This window comes from Gossypium arboreum, chromosome 7, assembly GCF_025698485.1.
Source record: "Gossypium arboreum isolate Shixiya-1 chromosome 7, ASM2569848v2, whole genome shotgun sequence".
NCBI classification, from domain to species: domain Eukaryota; kingdom Viridiplantae; phylum Streptophyta; class Magnoliopsida; order Malvales; family Malvaceae; genus Gossypium; species Gossypium arboreum.
The window spans coordinates 58016410-58034887 of NC_069076.1; the positions used below are offsets into that span (position 1 = coordinate 58016410).

At 39.8% G+C, this 18478-nt stretch overlaps 1 non-coding gene across 1 annotated transcript; it reads left to right on the plus strand.

The window, feature by feature from the left end:
• The first annotated feature begins 18081 nt into the window (after positions 1-18081).
• Positions 18082-18187, plus strand: LOC128295887 (small nucleolar RNA R71). Its single transcript, XR_008286436.1, has one exon. It is a non-coding gene; the product is annotated as a small nucleolar RNA R71 (small nucleolar RNA).
• The last annotated feature ends 291 nt before the right edge of the window (positions 18188-18478 follow it).

An 18478-nucleotide genomic window follows, 5' to 3' on the forward strand; every position in this document is an offset into this window, starting at 1 on the left:
GTATAGTTTTAGCAAGACCTGATTGTCGAACCCAAAGAAACTAAAAGTACTAGTAATGACTGTCTTTTTATTATCTAGCCTAAGAATAATGGGGTTTGTTTTAACTAACTAATTAACTAAACTATGAATTCAAAGAAAATAGAATTGGGGAACTACTTGTGGAAAATGACTGAATTAAGACAATACCTAAGGAAAAATCCACCTAGACTTTACTTGTTATTCTGGCTCCGAATCGAAAGATTTATTCATTTAACTTGTTCCGTAGAGATCCCTAAGTTATGTTATTACCCCTATTCAAGACTAATAATGTCTAATCCCTAGATTGAATAATTGAGACTTTTCTCCAATTAACACCCTAGGGTTGCATTAACTTGATCTATGTATCCTTATTAGGTTTCACCCTAATCCGGCAAAATCTTGTCACCCTATCTCTAGGAGCGCAATCAACTCCGCTTAATTATGAAAAATGTACTCTTAGACAGGGTTTATTCCTCCTCTGAATAAGAGCTTATCTTGAATCAGTATCATGGGATATCAAAATAAGAATTAAGAACACATAATTAAGAATAAGTTAAATATTTATCATAGAATTCAGAATATAATAACAAGATTCGTCTTAGGCTTCATTCCCCTTAGCTATTTAGGGGATTTAGTTCATAACTAAAAAGGAAAACATCTCAAAAGAATAACGAATACAAAACATAAGGAAAACCCAAAACTCCTGAAGGGAAATTGATGGGAGATCTTCAGTCTTGATGATGAATCCGGCTTCTGAGATGGAACAATCAGCTTTCTTCGAGAAATTCCTTGCTCCCTCTCCGTGCCTCCCCTTTTTTCCTCATCTAGAGTGTATTTATAGGCTTTGGAATGCCTAAGAACCCTCGAAATTAGCCTTTTCTGAATTGGACTCAAACTTGGGCTCGACAGGAACACGCCCGTGTGCGATTACTTCAAGCCATGCTCGAGCCTGTTAAATAGGCACGGGCGTTTGGTCCACCCGTGTGAGTCGTGCTTCGATTCTTCCAAATTGACACGGTCGTGTGGTCTGCCCGTGTGAGGAGGTCCAAGCCCTTTTGAATTCGTACTTTGGCCCATTTTATCTATTTTTTGGCCTATTTCTCGTTCCTTTCACTCTCCTATGCTCTCCTAAGTATAAAACATGAAATAAAGGCATTAGGATCCTTGAATTCACCAATTCTAAGGGAAAATCATCCATAAAATGCATTAAGCATGGGGTAAAAATATGTATAAATTACGATTTATCAAATACCCTCACACTTAAGCATTTTCTTGTCCTCAAGCAAAATTCTCAACTCATAATAAAAATAAATTCTTCTCAACTTATAATTTCTATCGATAATATCTCAAAATAATCCATAGGTAATCATACATTAAGAATTCAACTAAAAGAACATCAAAGTTTCAAACATTCCAAGTTGAGCATTTTATTCTAAAAACATAGGTGTCTCCCCTCGTCTAAGTAATTATCTTCGATTCAAAATGTCACAGAGTTTCACATCCTCACTAAAGATTCACTCAAATCACTCGAGGTGTTTAAGGACAATAAATGAAGCACTCAATAGTCAATAATGAAAAGTCATTACCATAGGCTTGCATGAAAATCAAATCTCCACCACTATAAATTAAGATGATACATCAATCAAAAGGTCTTTAGAGGGTTGTAATGAGGCTTGGCTAATGGGTGTGGTTATAGGCTGAAAGAAAAGTTAGAATCGAGATTGAATTGAAAAATCACTTAACTAGAAAAAGATTTAATCATCAATTGTGTACGATAGAGCTTCTTCTCAGAAAATGGAATTTAAATACTTAAGCTCAAAAACAAAAGATTACTACTAATGTATATACACAGCTTTTTTTTTTTAAGAACAAGTTAAATAACATAAACCAACTATTAAGAACAAGACATAGCTGAGCAACTATTTCAATTCAAATCTGGACAAAAATAGGGATCAAATTAATTTAGGGGATTTCAACAATAATGGGTTAAAGGTTAATATTAAGGGTAATACAAGAAATGGCTTGTTAGGCTCAAGGGGGTTAACTAAGGGATAATCGTGGAGGTAGGCTTTTCATGGCATAAGTGAGTTAATCCTAAATGCCTTAATCATTTTGACATAGCAAATCAAATGGTGTGGTCTTGGCATGCATAATCAAGCAAGTTCTAGAATAACAGTTCAATACTGACGCACTCAAAGCAATAATAAAAGTGAGCACGAAAGAATTAATACAAGCTCAAAAGGCTCAAAAATCTCACAAAAATTATGGCTTTTTGATGTTTAAAACTTGTGAATTCCAACTCAAAGTAATACCTAAACTTTGGGGAAAACAACCTAAAATTTTAAATTCTTAAAAATCAACTTATCATGCCTGATTCTCTAATGTCTTAAAGTTTAAATAATCAATGCATAAATGCCTATGTTTTAATTCAAGATATATCAATCAAAATCATAAATCAATCAAATTTATCCTAAATACGATATGAGAGCTTTTCAAGAGAACAAGGCAGTCATTCAGGGATTTTTCTAATAATGACATGGATACCCCCCCACACTTATGATGTACATTGTTCTCAATGTACAAAGATAGATATATAGAAAAGAATGTCAAAATATGATAGGAAAAGAAGTGAAACTTCCTGAGTGAAGAATGAATTTCCTTGAACTGGAGTGTCAGGGAATAATCAAAGAGAGGGTGGAGGAGGATATTCCAGCGGTGGTAGAGGTTCATTATTCCATAAGTCCTGCGCCAAAAGAATATTATATCTAAAATTGGTTATGGTCGTGGTCTAGCAAGACATGGCAGTAGTGGAGAACCTTTCCCAGTGGAGTTTCGAGTCCCTGAGTAATAATGAGCTTTGGAGCTTTTTGTAACTGTGATAGCATTAAAAACTCTTTTAGAAAGTATATAAGGAAGAATGATTACTCGGTAGGAAATAGCCAGAATTCAAAATTGTTAAATAAAAATTATAAATCCTAATAAAAATAAGATGAAAGAAAAATAAAAAGTAGTCTTAAAATAAAATAAAAGTAAAAACATAAAATAATAAATAAAAGTTTCTAAACATCTTCATCGCTGGATGGTTCACGAGGTGGGACTAGCAATGAGATGTGTAGGTGCTAACAAATCTACTGTAGAGTAGCATCAATGTTGTCAAATCGTTGAAAACACTACTGCTCGAATCGACTGAGGCGCTCAGAAATGTCAGCATATGAAGCCGCCGCATGAACTGGACTAGAGGGTGGTGGTGGCTGAGACGGTGGGTCCTCGTACTATGGAGGGACATCATCAGGAATGTCCTCGGAGGCCTCCTCCTCGATAGGTTAGGTGAGACGATATTGAGGAGGGTAGGTTCCTCGGCACTTTTAGATCATCCTCATGCTAAGCATGCTCAAGATGCCTTGTGGAGACATCTGGCCAATGAGGGTCAAGGATGATTCTTGGGCCGCAGTGCTGAGGAGCCCGAAGTGTCGAGCCAACCGAGTAACATAGGGGCCAATGGAGATGACCCCCTTCTTATGCCACTCCGTCTGCTGTTGAATGGCGAGGGCAATGAAATAGGCAAGGTCGATGACGTGCTTGTGCGACATACACTATAGAAAGTAGGCATCGTGAGTGTTGACGACGCTAGTGCTCTCTCACCTTCCTGTAATCGTATGAGCTAAAATAGCGTGTAGATACCTCGAAAATGGAGGGAGAGCGGATGTCTTGGAGCGGCTAGGATTGTAGGTGGCCCCACCTGGTACTAATGCATCCCAGCACCGTGAAGGAGAACGATGGATGTGGCGGTTGAGAGTATCTAAGTCATTCTCCTCTTTGAATTCCACCGTGTATAAACCCAGTGCAGTACCGAATTCTGGGACACTTAGCTGGCAGACTAATCTACCTAGGCGAAAGTGGACCGTGCTGGAATCATTGTAGTTCATCATCACGGTCTGAAGATAAAATAAGGAGCATAATTCCATCGTGAGCTCGAGATATGTAGGCTCGATGATCCCAAAGAAAAGCTCCCAAGGGCCAGTGGTTAGGAGGGCCCGAATCACATCAACCAACTGAACTTATTCTACTGCAACCCAGTCGATGCAGCGGCCTATAATTACAGGTCGGGTCCAGAGTATTTGGAAATGTTCTTCTTGGGGCCCGATGGGGAACCTCAGGAAAGGCTGACGAACTTCCGCAGCAGGACCCGAGGAAGATGACGCTCCCTTCCTTTTCTTTGAAGCAGGGACAGCGACCTTTTTACCATCTGAAGACGACATTGTATAAGCTAGAAAGGGGAGAATGAGCGTAAAAAATAAAGTTAGAGGCGGCACAAAGGCGTGGCGAGGAGGGCATGTGGACTTGCAGCAGTTAGGGTTAGGGTTTTTGGGTGAAGAAGACAATGAATAGTGCAGCCTATTTATAGATTTTGGTGCACACGGCCAGGTAACACACCCATGTTCCCCAATTTCAGCCCGTGTGAATCACGAATTTTGAATTTGGCACGTCTGAATTTTAGTACACGCCTGTGTTCCATAAGCGCGTGGGTATGCACAGCCGTGTCGTACGACCGTGCCTAGCTTCGTTCACTTCTCCCACCCCCGTGTATGTAGGCCCATGCCTGTGTTAGTTTAACAGGTTTGACCATGGTTGCTTGGCACGGGCATGTCGAACGATCGTGTTGATTTGATAGGTTCGCCCACAGTATGTCGCACGACCGTGGCGATTTATCGTAGCCTGTGTTGGGGAAATATTTGCCCTATTTTCACACGACCCTAAGCACGCCCGTGTGCTTAGCCGTGTCTGTGTGGAGAAACCTGTATTCAAGATCTCTGTTAGTAAGGTAGGTGTTAAATACTAAAATTTAAAGAAATTAATATTGTTAGTGCTTGGGTTACCTCCCGAGAAGCGCTTATTTATAGTCTAAGCTCGATTACCTCTCCATTGAATGGTCATGGTAGTTCGAGGAGTTTATACTCCTCATTCCTGCTATCATTCTCATACGGGTGTTGTTTACCTTAAAAGTGCCGAACTTGGGATAACTTACCTCAACTGTACCAAATAGGAAAATGCTAAGTATAGTAAGAGGGATTTCTTCATTCGGTTTGGTAGTGACAATGTAAGGATCTGCGACATCTAATAATACTTTATCTCCAACCTTAAGTTGATTTAGGAAGGTACTAAGCTCGTTCTGGCGTAGTTTTGGTTTATTGTGTCTTCTCGGTTTATGCATCCGCCATTCATCTAACTCATCGATTTGTAGCCTTCGATCTTCATGAATAGGTCTTCTTCTACTGCTTGAGAATGACTCATGTGCTTCCTTCAAACTCATTTCCTGCAAAGTAGGTTGTACCATATTGTCAGTTTTAGTAGAATGGTTTAGACGATCACCTTCAATTTCTGATGTGTTGCTAGAATTGCGAACTTGAAGGGTGATTGTTTCGTCTCCCACACGGAGTGTGAGTTCACTTGTGCCAACATCAATAATCATTTTAGCAGTTGCTAAAAAGGGCCTTCTTAAAATCAAAGGAGTGTTGCTATCCTTCTCTATGTCTAGAACAATGAAGTCAACGAGAAATATAAATTTATCGATTTTAACTAGCACATCTTCAATAATACCCCTAGGGAATCTTATAGTTTTATCTGCTAATTGAATGCTCATCCTAGTCTGTTTGAGTTTCCTAAGACCTAATTGTTTGAACATTTTGTAGGGCATAACGTTAATACTAGCCCCTAAATCATCTAATGCATTATTAACATCTAAACTACCAATTAAGTAAGGAATCGTAAAACTCCCTAGATCTTTTAGTTTGTTGGGTAGTTTATTTTGGAGAATAGCTGAGCAAATTGCGTTTAGCTCCACATGCGACACCTCATCCAACTTCCGTTTATTTGCTAAAAGCTCTTTTAAAAATTTCATTGTGTTTGGCATCTATGATAGAGCTTCAATAAACGGTAAGTTAATATGTAATTTTTTTAAGAGTTTAAGGAATGTACCAAATTGTGCATCTAAGCGGTCTTTCCGTGTTGCGTTGGGGTATGGCACACGAGGTTTATATTCGACATTCACTGATTTGTTTTTATTATGACCTACCTCACCTTGACCTCTGCTTACCACAGTTTCTTGCCTCGGTTCTGGCTCAAGCTCAACAACTCCTTCTTCATCTTGAATATTAATTGCGTTGAGTTGTTCCCTTGGGTTGGGTTCAGTATTACTTGGCAAGCTACCTTGTGGCCATTCGGAGATTAGTTTGGACAGCTATCCTATCTATGTTTCGAGCCCTTGGATCGATGCTTGTTGATTTTTAAGTGTTGTCTCGATGTTCTAGAAATGGGTTTCTGACACCGAGATAAATTTAGATAGTATTTCTTTAAGGTTCAGCTTCTTCTCTTGTTGGTAGGGTGGTTGTTGAAAGCCTAGAGGATGTTGTGGTCTTTGATTGCCCTGACCACCCCACGAGAAATTGGGATGGTTCCTCCAACCTGCATTATAAGTATTACTATATGGGTTATTTTGGGATCTAGAGTTATTGTTACCCATATATTGGACTTGTTCCTCCTCGATGCTAGGGTTGAAAGGTTGATACTCTGTGCATGCTCCTCCTCCATTCGTCTCGCACCTTATTACTAAATGTACCTGAGTAGAACCAAGTAAACCATCAATCTTTTTATTTAGAAGTTCTACCTGGTTTGACAACATAGTAACCTAATCGACGTTATAATGCCTGCTGTTTTAGTTGGGTTTGTAACACCCCGAACCCGAGACCATCGCCGGTGTCAGACACGAGGGGTTAACAAGCCAAATCCACATATTTCACCCACCAATTTGACATTCCCAGACAGGCTGGAAAACTGCATCACTGTCGTCTTAAAAATCATATCTCGAGTTTCAAAACTCGGAAACTGGTTCCGTAAATTTTCCCTAAATTTAGACTCATATATCCATCCATGGATTTATTTCTAGAATTTTTGGTCGGGCCAATTGGTACAGTTTATTAGTTAAAGTCACCCATGTTACAGGGATCGACTGCTCTGACCTTCGCGCGTTACAACTTGAATATCTCTCTGTACAGGGCTTTAATACTGGTGCCGTTTCTTTCTAATGAAACTAGACTCAAAATGGAATCTGTACATATAAGGCATGACTCCTAATTCTTTCTGGATAATTTATTGTAAATTTTTAAAGTTGCGACAGGGGACCCAGAAACCGTTCTGGCCCTGTCTCACGATAACTTTAATATCTCTTAACACGTAACTCCTATGACCATTTCGTTTCTTCCATATGAAAGTAGACTCATCAAGGTTCATTTAAATAATTCTTTCACTATTTAATACCATCCCGACAATTTTTGGTGATTTTTCACATTCCCGTCACTACAGCTGGCAGCACCTATTTTTAAGGTAGGTCTTACCTATTTTGTAGTCTCCATGAACCAACTAGCCTTGCATTACATAGGTTCACCTATGACCATTTTTAGCCATTCCAATGGCTGATCATGTGACCAACACTCCCATTTCCAATCCATAATCACATCATGAAACCATATATATAAATACAAATCACAAATGGTCTAAGTTCGTACGTTACTTCTACGAGCCATTTTCGCGTGGCCGTACACATGTACATCACAACACATTTGAACCAACGAGGGGTAGTCCTATACATGCCATTTCAAAGTTCAACCGAAAATTATACCAAAATGGAGGTTTTGATAGTGTAGATGACTTTGACTTTAATGATCCCGAATCCGATTGCTATCGAGCAAAATCTATAAAACAGAGAGCCAAAGCAACGGGGTAAGCATTTTTATGCTTAGTAAGTCTCAAGCAATAAAATCAGCTTTAATTAAAGCAATACATTCACATAGCCAAATGCATCATTTCATTAATACACCTTCACATAATCATTCTTACTTCACACTTCATCATTATATACTTTCACAAGATATCAACCAATTCAATAGCTGAAATTCGTTAGTCGATTGAGCGAATGTTGCTCAAACATGTCGACTTTTCCAATGCACATATAAACATACCTTATTCTTTGGGCTTTTCGCGTACTAATTGAATTTATTACAGCAACCAACACTCACCTCCAGCCCAAGCTTCTTGAATACAACCGGATATAACCACGTGCACAAATGCCTTGGTCTTAGCCGGATAGAACGACTTGCACGAATGCCTTGGTCTTAGCCGGATGTAGTCACTAGCACAATTGCCTTGGTCTTAACCGGATATAATTTCAACATAAATGTCTTGGGACTTAGCCGGATATCATTCAATTGCTCATGCACACATATACATCAATAATCATTTCACATTCATATTTCATTTTCGTTACTAAGGCTCAAACACAAACATATCACTAGCATAATCGCCTTGGGACTTAGCAGGGTATCATTCAAACACTCATACACACATAAATCAATAATCATTACACATCCATATTTCATTTCACATAATTCAAGTAGGGTCATTTCTTGAGGACTTACCTCGGATCTTTGTCGAGCGGCTTCAACGGCTATTCGATCACTTTTTCCTTCCCTTTATCGGATTTAGCTCCCTTTGCTCTTGAGCTTAACGAATGCAAGTAGAAGTATTCAATATTTTTCTCAATAATGTTTACTTGTTAATCACATTCAGCATCTCATATCAACCCATTTTATTATAAACTATCAATCGACTTTTAAACCAAAACGCCATTATAAGGCCGATTGTTCTTGGTCATACATACGAAATCAAAAATAAATTCGTGTTTTCACATTATAAGGTACTAAGCCGAATACACTTGCTAGGTTCACATACATTCTTCATCAATTTCTTCTTTAAACAAACACATTTAAGCATTCCTTTCAGATTATCAACTCCAACCACATTCATTACTCAAGTATAGTAATTTCACATTCGGCAATAGTATTACATACAATAGCCGATTCTTCTTACTTTGTATTTGTGCATCTATTTGATCATTAGTTTAGTTCAAACACCCATACACCAAGATTCATCAAGTTTAGCATGAAACACAACCTTAATCCTCAATGACCACTATGGTAGAAAATCCTAGTCAACCCAAAATCACAATTTCTAGCATGGGTTACCTAGAGAACTTGGTAACTAGCTCAATTTCATCTAACGTTTCAAGAATTCACATGAATTTCTCACTTTATTTATAGCTTAGAAACCGAATGGTTGCTCCCTTAGAATCGGCCAAGAAGAAACAAGAAACAAAAACTTGTTTCTTTCACCCATCCACCATTTCTCCTTAAAACACAAGACAACAATCATTTTCCTCCATTTCTTCCATGGCCGATTAGCCACTATCACCACACAATCAAGATTTTGACAAGGCTAAGTAGAAAACTTAGTAACTAGCTTGATGTATGCTAATATTTCAAGAACTAACATGAAATCACTTACCTTGTTCCAAGCTTAAGGGTGACCGATTGGCTATCTCCCCTTCTCCCTTTGAGGTTCGGCCAAGCTAAGGAGGATGAACACTTTTTTCCTTTCTTTTTTTTTTTTTTTTGTTTTGTTTCTCTCATGTATGCGGCAAAGGGGGAAAGCATCCACACTCATTTTTTTCATTCCTTTACCCATGCTCTTATTTTATTATTTCTAACATCCACCACTAGCAAAACATGTTTAAGACATGTTTTCTTTTGCCTATCTTCATTACCATGGCGGCCACTTCCTTTCCTTTGGGTAAATTGACATGCAAAACCATTCTTTTGCATGCATATACTATTAGACCATTGAAAGATTAGCCTATCACCTTTCAACAATGTTTCATATAAGTCCATTTTAATAAATTCACATAGAAATGATCAAATTAATGCATGCAACTTTCACACATGCATTTACTAACATCATAAACATAGAATATAACTTTTAATTACTTATAAGACTCGGTTTAGTGGTCCCGACACCACTTTCCTACTAAGGTCAAATTAGGGATGTCGAACTCTCCCCACTTAAGAAATTTTCGTCCCGAAAATCTTACCGTAAATAGGCTCGGTATCGCTCTTTCATAGAGTCCTCAAGCTCCCAAGTGGCTTCTTCAATTCGTGTTTATGCCACAACACCTTCACTAACGGGATTTTCTTATTGCGCAACTCTTTCGCTTCACGCATCATAATGCGAACTGGTTCCTCTTCATAGCTCAAATTAGGCTGAATCTCAATCTCGGACGGAGCGATCACGTGCGATGGATCAGACCTATATCGTCGAAGCATCGAGACATGAAAAACGTTGTGGATCCTTTCAAGCTCAGGGAGTAAAATTAATCGATATGCGACTGGCCCAACTCGTTCGGATACTTCATATGGCCCGATGAACCTCGGACTCAATTTGCCTTTACGACCAAATCTAAGCACCTTCTTCCAAGGTGAAACTTTGAGAAAGACCTTGTCTCCAACACGATATTCGATATCTTTTCTTTTCAAATCCGCATCGACTTTTGGCGATCCGGCGACTTTCAAACTATCACGAATTACTCGAACTTTTTGCTCGGCATCCTTAACCAAATCAACCCCGAAGATTTTTCCTTCACTAAGTTCAGTCCAGAATAATGGGGTACGGCATTTACGACCGTATAAAGCCTCGTAGGGTGCCATCTTAATACTTGATTGAAAATTGTTGTTGTAAGCAAATTCAATCAACGGCAAATACCGTTCCCATGAACCACCGAACTCGAGGATGCAACATCTCAACATATCCTCAAGTATCTGAATTATCCGCCGGATTGACCATCGGTTTGGGGTGAAAAGCGGTCTTTGAAATGCAACTTGGTACCCAAAGCTTCTTGCAACTTTTTCCAAAATCGCGAGGTAAATCTCGGATCTCTATCCGACCACGATGGAAATAGGCACCCGTGCAATCTCACTGTCTGAAAGCGTCTGATTCACTAGTTTGTCCATTGGAAAGTCCGTGCGACGGGGACAAAGTGAGACGACTTAGTCAATCTATCTACAACGACCCAAATCGCGTCCTTCTTACTCGCGACAATGGCGGTCCGGATACAAAGTCCATTGTGACTCGATCCCATTTCCACTCGGGTATCGTGATCGGCTGAAGCAATCCTGAAGGCACTTGATGTTCTGCTTTCACTTGTTGACATATTAAACATCTCGAAACAAAGTCGGAGATGTCTTGTTTCATACCACGCCACCAAAACCGACGTTTCAAATCGTTGTACATCTTCGTACTTCCCGGGTGGATTGCCATTCGGCTACAATGGGCTTCGTTCAGAATTATCGAGATAAGTTCAATTCTTTGGAACACACGACGATTTTGAACCTCAAACAATCGTCATCGTCGATTTGAAACTCCGAGTCCTTGTTGAACACACTCGGCCGTTTTGCGACCAACTCGTCGTCGACTTTCTGAGCTTCACGAATTTGATGTATCAATAATGGTTTGGCTTTCAATTCAGCTACTAACACACTGTCGGATCGAACAGACAAGTGCACATTCATTGCTCGTAAAGCGAATAATGATTTACGACTTAAGGCATCCGCAACCACATTCGCCTTTCCTGGGTGATAGTCAATGACCAGCTCATAATCTTTTAACAGCTCGAGCCAACGTCTTTGTCGCAGATTTAAGTCTCTTTGGGTCATCAAATATTTGAGACTTTTGTGATCCGAGTACACATGGCACCTCTCACCAAATAAGTAATGTCGCCAAATCTTTAAAGGCGAATACGATGGCGACCAATTCGAGATCATGGGTCGGATAATTTTTCTCATGTGGCTTTAATTGCCTCGACGCATAGGCCACAACTCGACCTTCTTGCATCAATACACAACCTAACCCAAGTAGGAGGCGTCACTATAGATGACAAACTCTTTGCGGATTCGGGTTGCACTAGAATTGGGGCTTCGGTCAAATAAGTTTTCGATTGATCGAAACTTTTCGACATTTCTCCGTCCATTCGAACTTAACATCCTTTTGGAGTAACCGTCATCGGCGTGGCTATCATTGAGAAACCTTTACAAATCGTCGGTAATAACCTAAGCAAGCCCCAAAAAGCTCGAACCTCGGTAATATTTCTGAGGCTTCCAATTAAGTATGGCTGAAATTTTATTGAATTCGACTCGAATACCGTCTGAATACCACATGACCCAAGAAGCTAACCTCTCTTAACGAACTCACACTTCTTGAACTTAGCATATAATTGCTTATCCCATAAAATTTGCAAGTACTAACCTCGGTGTTCAGCATGTTCGGTCTCATTTCTTGAGTAGACCAAGATGTCATCAATGAACACGACTACGAACCGATCCAAATATGGTGCGAAGATCCAATTCATTAAATCCATAAATACCGAGGGCATTAGTAAGCCCAAGCGGCATTACTAGGAACTCATAGTGACCATATCTCGATTCGAAGGCGGTCTTGGGTGCGTCCGAATCTCGAATTCGTAATTGATAATAGCCCGATCTCAAATCTATTTTCGAGAACACCGAGGCTCCTTGAGTTGATCGAACAAGTCATCGATACGTGGTAGCGGATATTTTTCTTTATCGTCGCTTTATTAAGGCGGCGATAGTCGATCATGACCTCATGGTTCCATCCTTCTTTTCACAAACAACCTTTGGCGCACCCAAGGCGAAAAACTCGGCGAGCAAAACCTCTATCCACCAATTCTTGCAAGCGAGCTTTCAACTCCTTTAATTCGTTGGTGCCATACGATACGGAGCTATCGAAATTGGAGTGGTACCGGTACCAATTCGATGCCAAATTCTATTTCCGAACAGTGGTAAACCCGGCAATTCTTGGGAAAACATCCGGGTATTCACAAACCACCGCAGCGATTCGGGTTTCTTTTTCGATTCCTTGTCATCGAGCACATACGCAAGGTACGCCGCGCCCTTTTCTTACATATTTCCGGGCCAACATTGCGATATTACGGTGGCAACCCTTTAAGTCCGTAGACTCAACCCGAATTATCTCGTTATTCGCGCACCTCAAATCGATAGTCTTGCTTTTGCAATTTACAACCGCATCGTGCATGGTCAACCAATCCAAACCAAGAATAATGTCGAATTCATCGAGCGGCAAAAGCATCAAGTCCGCGGAAAACAAGAACCTCGAATTTCTTGCACACTTTGTTGACAAGCACGTAATGACCCAAGGGTTTGACACCGAATTACAAACTCGATGAGACTCAATAGGCAAAGTCTTCTTTGGATGCTAAGGTTTCACATATATAAGAATGAGTAGAACCGGGGTCAATCAAAGCAATCACATTAGTATTGAAAAGAGTGAAAGTACCGGTAATGACATCCGGAGGCGGCATCCTCGCGTGCGGCGTATGGCATAAGTCCTAGCAGGAGGCCGAGCCTCGGATCGATGGTAGCATCTCTAGATCCTCTCGACCGCCACTAACATTGCCCATATTTCTAGGCGGCCTACCTCGGCGATGGTAGCACCGGGTTTCCACTCGACTTACATTTTGTTCAAGCAACCTCGGGCAATCCTTCATAAGGTGGTCGGCCGATCCACACTTATAGCGAGGCGATCACGGAACCAACAGACTACCGAATGCCATTTACCACAATGCAGACATTCCGCCTCTCTCGGCGATCATTTCCACCATGGCGATCGAAGTGACTCGTGTGGTCGAGAGGGTCGATCGCGTCCTCGTCTAGAAAAGCCCGTGGCGCCTCTAGACCGGCTCACATCATCTCGAAATCTCTTCAATGCTGTTGAAGAGACTTTCCGAGACCTTTTGAAATTCTCCGGTTCCACATCAGCTTTTTGTTTCTCCTTTCTAAGCTCTTGACTTTACAAGCTCGCTCAACAAGTACTACGAACTCTCGTATTTCGAGAATGCCAACAAACATCCTTATATCATCATTCAGCCCATCCTCAAGCGTTTACACATAATAGCCCGGACGAAATGCATTCTCGCGTCTGGCTAAGCCTCACAAATTTTCGTTCGTAGTCGATGGCGACATAGAACCTTGCTTAAGATCAAGAAATTCCCTTCGCTTTTGGTCAATGAATCTCTGACTGATATACTTTTTTCGGAACTCAGTTTGAAAGAATTCCCAAGTCACTTGCTCTCTAGGCACCACAGAAGTCAAAGTACTCCACCAATAGTAGGCGGAATCGCTTAGCAAGGAGATGGTACACTTTAAGCACTCATCGGGTGTGCAAGATAGCTCATCGAGCACCCGGATAGTGTTATCCAACTAAAATTCAGCTTGCTCGGCATCGTCGCTATCCGTAGCCTTAACTTCAGTGGCCCCATGTTTACAAATTCTGTCGACTGGGGGCTTACTTGACCTTATTTGGTTATTTACGGAGGTATTGTAGGTCTTGAGGTTGCATTAGTCGGAAATGGAGGTTGTGGAACAGCCGTGTTAGTTCGAATGTATTGGTTAAACCATTCATTCATCACACTATAAAAGGCTTGCCTAGCCTCATCATTCGGATTGCTGGCCATAGGTTGAGAGTCCGCCGGCACTGTCCCTTGCGCGGGAGCAGGCGCCACACTCTCCACATCATCAGCTATTGCTCGGTTGGGATCGGGATCCATTGCTATAAACAAACACAAATTCAAATTGTCAGAAATCTCCACACTATCAATTTATCACTTAATGGCATGTATAGCTAGACCCCAAACATATCACGGTAGTCCTAGAATTGACTAAACCGTGGCTCTGATACCAATTAAATTGTAACAGCCCGAACCCGAGACCATCGCCGGTGTCGGACACGAGGGGTTAACAAGCCAAATCCACATATTTCACCCACCAATTTGACATTCCCAGACAGGCTGGAAAACTGCGTCACTGTCGCCTTAAAAATCATATCTCGAGTTTCAAAACTCGGAAACTGGTTCCATAAATTTTCCCTGAATTTAGACTCATATATCCATCCATGGATTTATTTCTAGAAGTTTTGGTTGGGCCAATTGGTACATTTTATTAGTTAAAGTCACCCATGTTACAGGGATCGACTGCTCTGACCTTCGCGCGTTACAACTTGAATATCTCTCTGTACAGGGCTTTAATACTGGTGCCGTTTCTTTCTAATGAAACTAGACTCAAAATGGAATCTGTACATATAAGGCATGACTCCTAATTCTTTCTGGATAATTTATAGTAAATTTTTAAAGTTGCGACAGGGGACCCAAAAACCGTTCTGGCCCTGTCTCACGATAACTTTAATATCTCTTAACACGTAACTCCTATGACCGTTTCGTTTCTTCCATATGAAAGTAGACTCATCAAGGTTCATTTACATAATTCTTTCACTATTTAATACCATCCCGACAATTTTTGGTGATTTTTCACATTCCCGTCACTGCAGCTGGAAGCACCTGTTTTTAAGGTAGGTCTTACCTATTTTGTAGTCTCCATGAACCAACTAGCCTTGCCATACATAGGTTCACCTATGACCATTTTAGCTATTCAATGGCTGATCATGTGACCAACACTCCCATTTCCAATCCATAATCACATCATGAAACCATATATATAAATACAAATCACAAATGGTCTAAGTTAAATGACGATACTTCTACGAGCCATTTTAGCGTGGCCGTACACATGTACATCACAACACATTTGAACCAACGAGGGGTAGTCCTATACATGCCATTTCAAAGTTCAACCGAAAATTATACCAAAATGGAGGTTTCGATAGTGTAGATGACTTGACTTTAATGATCCCGAATCCGATTGCTATCGAGCAAAATCTATAAAACAGAGAGCCAAAGCAGCGGGTAAGCATTTTTATGCTTAGTAAGTCTCAAGCAATAAAATCAGCTTTAATTAAAGCAATACATTCACATAGCCAAATGCATCATTTCATTAATACACCTTCACATAATCATTCTTACTTCACACTTCATCATTATATACTTTCACAAGATATCAACCAATTCAATAGCTGAAATTGTTAGTCGATTGAGCGAATGTTGCTCAAACATGTCGACTTTTCCAATGCACATATAAACATACCTTATTCTTTGGGCTTTTCGAGCGTACTAATTGAATTTATTACAGCAACCAACACTCACCTCCAGCCCAAGCTTCTTGAATACAACCGGATATAACCACGTGCACAAATGCCTTGGTCTTAGCAGGATAGAACGACTTGCACGAATGCCTTGGTCTTAGCCGGATGTAGTCACTAGCACAATTGCCTTGGTCTTAACCGGATATAATTTCAACATAAATGTCTTGGGACTTAGCCGGATATCATTCAATTGCTCATGCACACATATACATCAATAATCATTTCACATTCATATTTCATTTTCGTTACTAAGGCTCAAACACAAACATATCACTAGCATAATCGCCTTGGGACTTAGCAGGGTATCATTCAAACACTCATACACACATAAATCAATAATCATTACACATCCATATTTCATTTCACATAATTCATGTAGGGTCATTTCTTGAGGACTTACCTCGGATCTTGTCGAGCGGCTTCAACGGCTATTCGATCACTTTTTCCTTCCTTTATCGGATTTAGCTCCCTTTGCTCTTGAGCTTAACGAATGCAAGTAGAAGTATTCAATATTTTCTCAATAATGTTTACTTGTTAATCACATTCAGCATCTCATATCAACTCATTTTATTATAAACTATCAATCGACTTTTAAACCAAAACGCCATTATAAGGCCGATTGTTCTTGGTCATACATACACGAAATCAAAAATAAATTCCAAGGTTTTCACATTATAAGGTACTAAGCCGAATACACTTGCTAGGTTCACATACATTCTTCATCAATTTCTTCTTTAAACAAACACATTTAAGCATTCCTTTCGTATTATCAACTCCAACCACATTCATTACTCAAGTATAGTAATTTCACATTCGGCAATAGTATTACATACAATAGCCGATTCTTCTTACTTTGTATTTGTGCATCTATTTGATCATTAGTTTAGTTCAAACACCCATACACCAAGATTCATCAAGTTTAGCATGAAACACAACCTTAATCCTCAATGACCACTATGGTAGAAAATCCTAGTCAACCCAAAATCACAATTTCTAGCATGGGTTACCTAGAGAACTTGGTAACTAGCTCAATTTCATCTAACGTTTCAAGAATTCACATGAATTTCTCACTTTATTTATAGCTTAGAAACCGAATGGTTGCTCCCTTAGAATCGGCCAAGAAGAAACAAGAAACAAAAACTTGTTTCTTTCACCCATCCACCATTTCTTCTTAAAACACAAGACAACAATCATTTTCCTCCATTTCTTCCATGGCCGATTACCCACTATCACCACACAATCAAGATTTTGACAAGGCTAAGTAGAAAACTTAGTAACTAGCTTGATGTATGCTAATATTTCAAGAACTAACATGAAATCACTTACTTTGTTCCAAGCTTAAGGGTGATCGATTGGCTATCTCCCCTTCTTCCTTTGAGGTTCGGCCAATCTAAGGAGGATGAACACTTTTTTCCTTTCTTTTTTTTTTTCTTTTTTTGTTTTTGTTTCTCTCATGTACGGCAAAGGGGGGGGAAGCATCCACACTCATTTTTTTTTTCATTCCTTTACCCATGCTCTTGTTTTATTATTTCTAACATCCACCACTAGCAAAACATGTTTAAGACATGTTTTCTTTTGCCCATCTTCATTACCATGGCCGGCCACTTCCTTTCCTTTGGGTAAATTGACATGCAAAACCATTCTTTTGCATGCATATACTATTAGACCATTGAAAGATTAGCCTATCACCTTTCAACAATGTTTCATATAAGTCCATTTTAATAAATTCACATAGAAATGATCAAATTAATGCATGCAACTTTCACACATGCATTTACTAACATCATAAACATAGAATATAACTTTTAATTACTTATAAGACTCGATTTAGTGGTCCCGACACCACTTTCCGACTAAGGTCAAATTAGGGATGTCACAGGCTTAGTCCTCATGACTTGCCACTGATAGTTATTTAGTGACATCTCTTCAATAAATTCATAAGCATTTTCAGGTGTTTTATTATTGATGGTTCCACCAGTAGCTGCGTCAACCATTTGTTGAGTCGAAGGATTCAGGTCATTATGGAATGTCTGAACCTGTAGCCAAAGCGGTAACCCATGGTGAGGGCACCTTCTCAGTAAGTCCTTGTATCTCTCCCATGCATCGTAAAGAGTTTCTAAGTCCATCTGTACAAATGAAGAGATATCATTATGTAATTTGGCTGTTTTAGCCGGCGAAAAATATTTTAATAGAAATTTTTCAGTCATTTGCTCCCAAGTAATGGTTGACCCTCCTGGTAACGAGTTCAACCACTGTTTAGCTTTGTTCTTCAATGAAAAGGGAAACAACCGAAGACGTATGGCATCATCAGAAACTTCATTGATTTTAAATGTATCGCATAGTTCCAAAAATTTTGCCAAGTGAGTGTTGGGATCTTCGTCCTGCAATCCATCAAACTGAACAAATTGTTGTATCATTTGAATTGTGTTAGGTTTTAGTTCAAAATTAT